This window comes from Garra rufa, chromosome 1 (assembly GCF_049309525.1).
Source record: "Garra rufa chromosome 1, GarRuf1.0, whole genome shotgun sequence".
Taxonomy (NCBI): domain Eukaryota; kingdom Metazoa; phylum Chordata; class Actinopteri; order Cypriniformes; family Cyprinidae; genus Garra; species Garra rufa.
Window position 1 is genome coordinate 53,094,466 of NC_133361.1, and position 6,837 is coordinate 53,101,302.

The following is a 6,837-nucleotide window of genomic DNA, read 5'->3' on the forward strand; positions in this document are numbered from 1 at the left end:
GAAACACTATATTTGTCTATTAATTAGACTAAATAAAATACAATATATGTTAAATTCAGCCTTTGAACTGAAAAAATCCCAGTCATAGAACCTACATTCAGAACGTTAAGGAGATCGAAATGAAGGGGGAAATAACGAATATAAACGAATAATAAAAATATTACGGAAAGAGGAGGATCAGTTAATGGACAAGACTGTGGGATAAAATGTTTCCTGTAGGGCTATTTTATTTGATGTACTTTAAGTAATATTTATTCATGATAAACTTTTGAATATACTGTCTACATCGCACACAGACAGCATTGGCATATAGCCTACAGCATCGCCCATTGTTAATATAATAATTTAATATTGTATTAATTTCTGTAACAATTAATATAATAATTTCATAATTAAAAATAAAATATAAATAAACCTATCTCTGATAGGCTAATCCTGGGTTACTATGGTCACGCAGGTTTGTTTATGCATTAAAACTCGTGCCCACGAGAAATGCATGTTGTTTCCTCAACATAAGAAGTCGTGGCCACGAGAAATGGATCTCGTTCCCTCATCATCGCATCTTGTGGCCACGACATAAGGATGTCGTTACCTCGACAAAATGATCTCGTGGCCACGACATAATATCACGTTCCCACGAGTTAATATGACGTTCCCACGAATTAATATCTCGTGGCCACAACATAATATCATGTTCCCACGAGTTTATATGTCGTGGCCACGACAAACATAAGTGAACCGAAGGTGTCCCCTGGCGGGCACCGTAGGTATGGGTCAAAATGAGCGATTTTTCTTTTATGCAAAAAATAATTAGGATATTAACTATTAAGTAAAGATCATGTTCCATTAAGATATTTAGCAAATTTCCTACCATAGATATATCAAAACTTAATTTTTGATTAGTAATATGCATTGCTAAGAACTTTATTTGGACAACTTTAAAGGCGATTTTCTCAGCATTTTGAATTTTTTGCACCATCAGATTCCATGTTTTCAAATACTGTCCTATCCTAACAAACCATACATCAACTGAAAGCTTATTTATTCAGCTTTCAGATGATGTATAAAACTTAATTTCAAAAAACTTGAAATTACCCTTATGACTGGTTTTGTGGTCCAGGGTAAAATGGTAATCAGTACACCAAAAAAAAAAAAAAACATGGTTACTACACTTTTAATATAATAAAACCATGGCATCACTAACTCAGAAATGTGGAATAATAATACATTTATTTATCTATCTATCTGGAGATCAAAATTAGAGAACAATCTATAAATACTTGATTTTATCTGAAATCTTGTAAATCTTCATCGCTCAAAATTTGAAGGAATATTTGCTGTTGGCATACACTCGTTGGTGCTTCAAGATGCCATAGAAGAATCTTTTGTCTAAATGGTTCCATAGAGAACCTTTAACATCTGAATCAAGTTGAATCAATTCAAATCAGACATCTTAGTTGTCACTTAGTACAACTTAACATTTTAAGTTGACTAAACAAAAAATTATAAGGCAACCATGTAACAAATTATTTTAAGTTGATTCAAAAAAGTTTTTTTCTTACAGTGTAAGTTTTTTTTAAGAGTGTATACAAATGTTTTACTAATGTGTGACAAAATAACCAAGACATAAAAAAAACATTATTTTATGTAAAACACAGTGATCAAAATTTTAGAAGAATAACTACTGTAACACAAAAGAAGATTACAACCAAAATGTAGGAGGGTTACAGATGTCAGAAATAAGTAGGAAATGTAGAGGCCCTTGCTTTGAATGACTTCAGCATGCATTCACAGGACATCAATAGTTTTTTCGGACTGCGCTGGTGTGATGTTGGTCCACTCTAATTCCACTCTCTTCCATAGTTTGGTAACTGTAGTGAGTTTCTTAAAGGGGTCCTATTATGCTTTTTCACTTTTTGAACTTTAGCCAGTGTGTGGTGTGTATGTTTGGGCATAAAAAACATCTACAAAGTTACAAATCTTAAAGTGCACTCCAAACGGAGATATTTAGTTTTTAAAAAGTCCCTTTTCAAGAACTACAAGGAACTGCTCGTTTGGACTACAGTGTTTGTCTTCTGGATGCTATTATGTCACAACGTAAATCCCGCCTATGGAAATTAAATTATTGGCAGGTGGGGGATTCGCCTAACTTTAGCTTTGTATTATGGACAGACGCTTCTGGAATGCTTCAGCGAGCCGCAGGTCGGCTCGTATAAATTCGAGCTTTAACTAAACTGCTCCGGAATCCACGTGTGCGGTATAGAGGGACGAAACACACGCAGAGCCGTGGCTGCGCTGTAAACACGAACATTGACTAGATTGATGATCATACGTGGACGCGGCATTGCGTCGTAGACGTGCAGTATGTGATAAGAGATTATTCATCATACTGTGTAGATAGCTTCACTAGCCTTATGGTTTCGGGCATCTAAATACATTAGCACAATAACGATAATATCATGTATCGGCGATCTCACAAGCTGACGATAGGACCAACACTACTGTAGCGTTTTATTTACTCACCCTTCATGCATTCAAGGTGCATATGACTTTCTGCTTTCAGACTAATGCAATCACAGTTATATTAAAAACAATCCTGGCACTCCCAACTTTACAAGTGCAGATTGAACGGCATAGACAAGTCTTTCTCTCCATCAGTCCAAAATCAGTCGATCCATAATAAAAAGTGTCTCGCTTGGCTCCGGGGGGTCAGTAAAAGCCTCCTTTAGCTGTGTTTTCGTAAGAAAAATATCCATATTTAAAACGTAAGAATTACTGTAATCTAGCTTGCTGTTTTGGGAAGGGGCGTGGCAGTACTGAAGCTGTTCGCCAGTTGCAACGCAGTGGGACTGCTAACCAATCACAATATATTTGGTTTTTCGGAAGGTGGAACCCGGAACTAATCGAGCCATTTTTGCCAGCCTGGGAAGAAATCCATTGTAATAATGTAAATTATGTAGAAAAATTATGCGTTTTTTGAACCAACAAGCATGAGAGCATATTATAGTGCACCCCCTAAACAAAATAAAGATTTTGTAAAAGAGCATAATAGGATCCTTTTAACAATAACTTTTGTCATCAAGGATTTCAAATCAAGCAACTGCTTTACCTGTTCTGCAGTGTGATGGAGATATTGTCTTGCATGAAAATTGCAGGCTGATTGTGAGATCCTTGCAGGGAATGAACTACATGTTGCTGAAGGAGGTTCTAATAAACATATAAACATTTGCATTCACCCTGCCATGTAACTGTATGAGAGGCCCAACTCCTGCTGCAGAAAATATCCCCCAAACCATGACACTTCCTCTCCAACTTTCACTGACTTCTTTATACACCTGGGCATCAGTCTTTCCTCAGTTTCAACAAAATGTTGTTCTCATCACTAAAGTGAACTTTACTCAACAAAGGTGAGCTTTTGATTCCTTCTGCTGATGAAAGATTTGGTTAATGCAGAGTGCACTTTCAGTCCGACTTCTCTTAAACCTGTTCAGCACTGAACTGGCAAGCAATTCCAGCTGCAGTGTTGAACCGATTCCCCATTGAGTCTCTGCACGATCCTGTCTTCTTATGCATTTGTCTTATGTGGACAACCAGACTTTTTGAAGGACTTGAATGAATTTGTGTCACTGTAACCCTGCAATATTTGAGAAATCACTTTTGCAATGGCTGAAAGTGTCATCCCTTTCAGGGTTTCAGTCACCTAATGCCGAGTTCAGACTATATGATTTTAGCCCCGATTTTGACTCACCGACAGGTTTTGAGAAATCGCCTACAAATGGCCGAAATCACAGGCAAATCGGTGCTCATTCACGTGAGTGAAAATCACACAGTGTGAACTATCAAAGATGCGATCTGAGAGAATCGCCGACACCCGTGAGATATTTGGCATCCGCATGCTAATTATCTGGACCTGTCGGCAATTCAAAATGTGATCTGACTGAAAATGACATCGGCGATTACCTACAGCCAATGAGACAGCAACATCCAGGCCAGCGGGAAGTTGGGGGAGGAGTTACGAAGGTATAGACCACAGTATCAACAAGCATAGCTTCGGCTTCTTTTCTTTTCGCTGCAAATGAGTGCACATGCAATTTGAACGACAAGCTCCTTGCGGGCTACCATTTTTTTTATAATAATCCCAGTCTCACGTGAGAACTTGCACGCCTGACCTCGCGTTGTTTCCATGTCTCGCGTGTGTTTGGTTGTCAGTGTGAAACCCCGTCGCCGATCCATCGTGCAGTGTGAACACAGCAGCGACGGAATGCTACCCCAGATAGTCATGCAGTGTGAAAACATCTGTGACGCGATTGCTTTGAAAATCGTGCAGTCTGAACTCGGCATAAGAGTGACCCGCCATCTTGCAATCTCAGTGAAAATTGGAGGAATGCCAGTTAAATAGTGTTTGTAATAAAATTAAGTAATAATAACTTGGAGGTATCTGTAAGAGTTTTCTAATTTTGATCAGTTCTTTTTCAAGTTTTTATACTGTGCTTGAGAATACATTTTATGGAATATGCTTAAAAACTGCCTTTCTACTATTGTTAGAATAACTTAAAATAGGACTAAGCAGTGACCTCTGTCTCTGTCTATCCGGTTCGGCTTTTTGCATGGAGATTAACAATGTGGAGCCCCCTGCTGTTAAAAAGTCAGAGGTGTCCAGTAGGTCATGGTTATGTTACACTGTCGACTGCAAAGACAAAAGTTTTAAAAAATTTGAAAAAATATGCTATCTGCTTTCCTCACATTGAATTGGTGTGAATGTTGTTATCACCTCTGATTATTTAATATCGCTCCATCACCTCCATGAGGTTGGCATTGCGTCCTGCTGCCATATGTCTCTAGTTGGCCTCTGAGTAACCCCACACCTTCACCGGTTTATCATCACCTCTTGTGGACAGAGAACAGACGCTCAGTCAGAGCAGAATTCACGTCAGTGCTGTTTCCCGGTTATCTCTTCACTGCCACAGCAACAGAATTTTGTCACAAAACCAGACCACCTACAGTTCTCCCATTTCTCCAGCATTCAAAACATGCCAAAACACTGATGTGGTTTTAAACTCATTCTGTCCTCTGTACATCTGAACAATCAGCGGAGATGAATGTCTAGGATAATGGCCAAAATGATCGTATTTTTAGCTAGTTCTTTGTGCTTTATTCTACTGAGATCTTATATGCAAAATGAGTTCAAAGTACTATGCAGAGCAGGTTGGCAGCTATCTCTTTCAGTGTGCCATCCCTTTGCAAAAGAGCATATTCCAAGATATTTTTATCTTCGGAGGTACACTCACTTCCTTCCTTTCTTTCTTTTAGTTGCTTCTGTGTGATCAAAGACACTGAATAATGCAGAAAAGCATGACATAACCGCTAACCGGACTGTTTGCATGTGGACTGGACTGGAAAATGAGAAGAGAAGTTATACGTCTGGTTTTAATTTACCAGAGTAATTCTTGCTAGTCTGGTTTGCCAAGCCTATAGCGTCACGGTTCTCTACATTTTTTTTATTAAAGGTTTATTAACTTCTACTGTTTCGAAAGGATCAAGAGAGACCTTGGGGATAAATAATCAACATGATTATAGGGTCTGCTGAATCTAAAAACAATCATTATCTCTAAACAGCCAGGATAACACACTGTTAACACAGCACTGACAACTCCATTAGCAAGCTGTGCAGACCAAACAGAGTTACACCAAATACAGATAATGAAGGAGCTTTACTTTCTACTGAAAGGAATAATCCCTTTAAGGGATTAAAAATAGGGAGATCCTTTCGTTTTATAAAAAATACTATTTTTTTTTTTTTTTTGTCATTTACAAAGAGAAATTCAACATCCTGCTGTGAACAAACAAGAAAAAATTAATCCATGTCATGTGTATAAAGGAAAAAAGGGGTGAAAACAAATGTTTTAGAATAAAAATATTTCTAAAATATTATACTGGAAAAACTAGAGAAAATAAAAAATTCCACATACTTATTTAATAAAATACAAAAGCTGTCACAAAAGCTTTCCATTGATTTATGGTTTGATAGAATAGGACAGTATTTGTAAATGTGGAATCAGAGGGTGCAAAAAAATCAAAATATTGAGAAAACTGCCTTTAAAGTTGTTCAAATGAAGTTCTTAGCAATACATATTACTAATGAAACATTAAGTTTTGATATATTTACAGTAGAAATTGTACAAAATATCTTAATGGAACATGGTCTACTTAATACCCTGCTGAAAAAAACCCAACCAAGCCTAGGTTGGTTGGCTGGCCTTAGCTGGTTTAGGCTGGAAGAAGCTGGTTTTAGCTGGTCTCCCAACCTGGCCAGGCTGGTCAGGCTGGTTTTAGGTGGTGGTCTCCCAGCCTGACTAGCCTGACTAGCTGACCAGCTAAAACCAGCCTGGTTGACCAGCTAAAACCAGCCAACCAGGCACAAACAAGGCACAAAAATGTACCTTTTTGAGAAGGTACTGCCTTAGTGACAGTTTTTGTACCTTTGTTTCTTAGAGTGTAGCAATAAAGATGTTTTCTTATAGAGTGTTTTCACAACGCGTCATCATCGGCATTAAACGTAAACACTGAACCAAACAAAACAAGCATATTTTTTTTTTGTAACATTTATTTGTAATTTTTTTCAAACTTTAACAGAACACTTTGTACAATCAAGGTTATGTTTTTTCCTATGATAACCCTTGCCGCCAAAATAAATTGACAAACTATTAAATAAAAATTAAATTACAACAAAAATAGATAAATATATAATAATAAAAAAAATAGCAAATAAAATTTACAGTATTGTATACATTTACAATTAGACAATATCAATTATCAAAATAATTCAAATAAATAAAT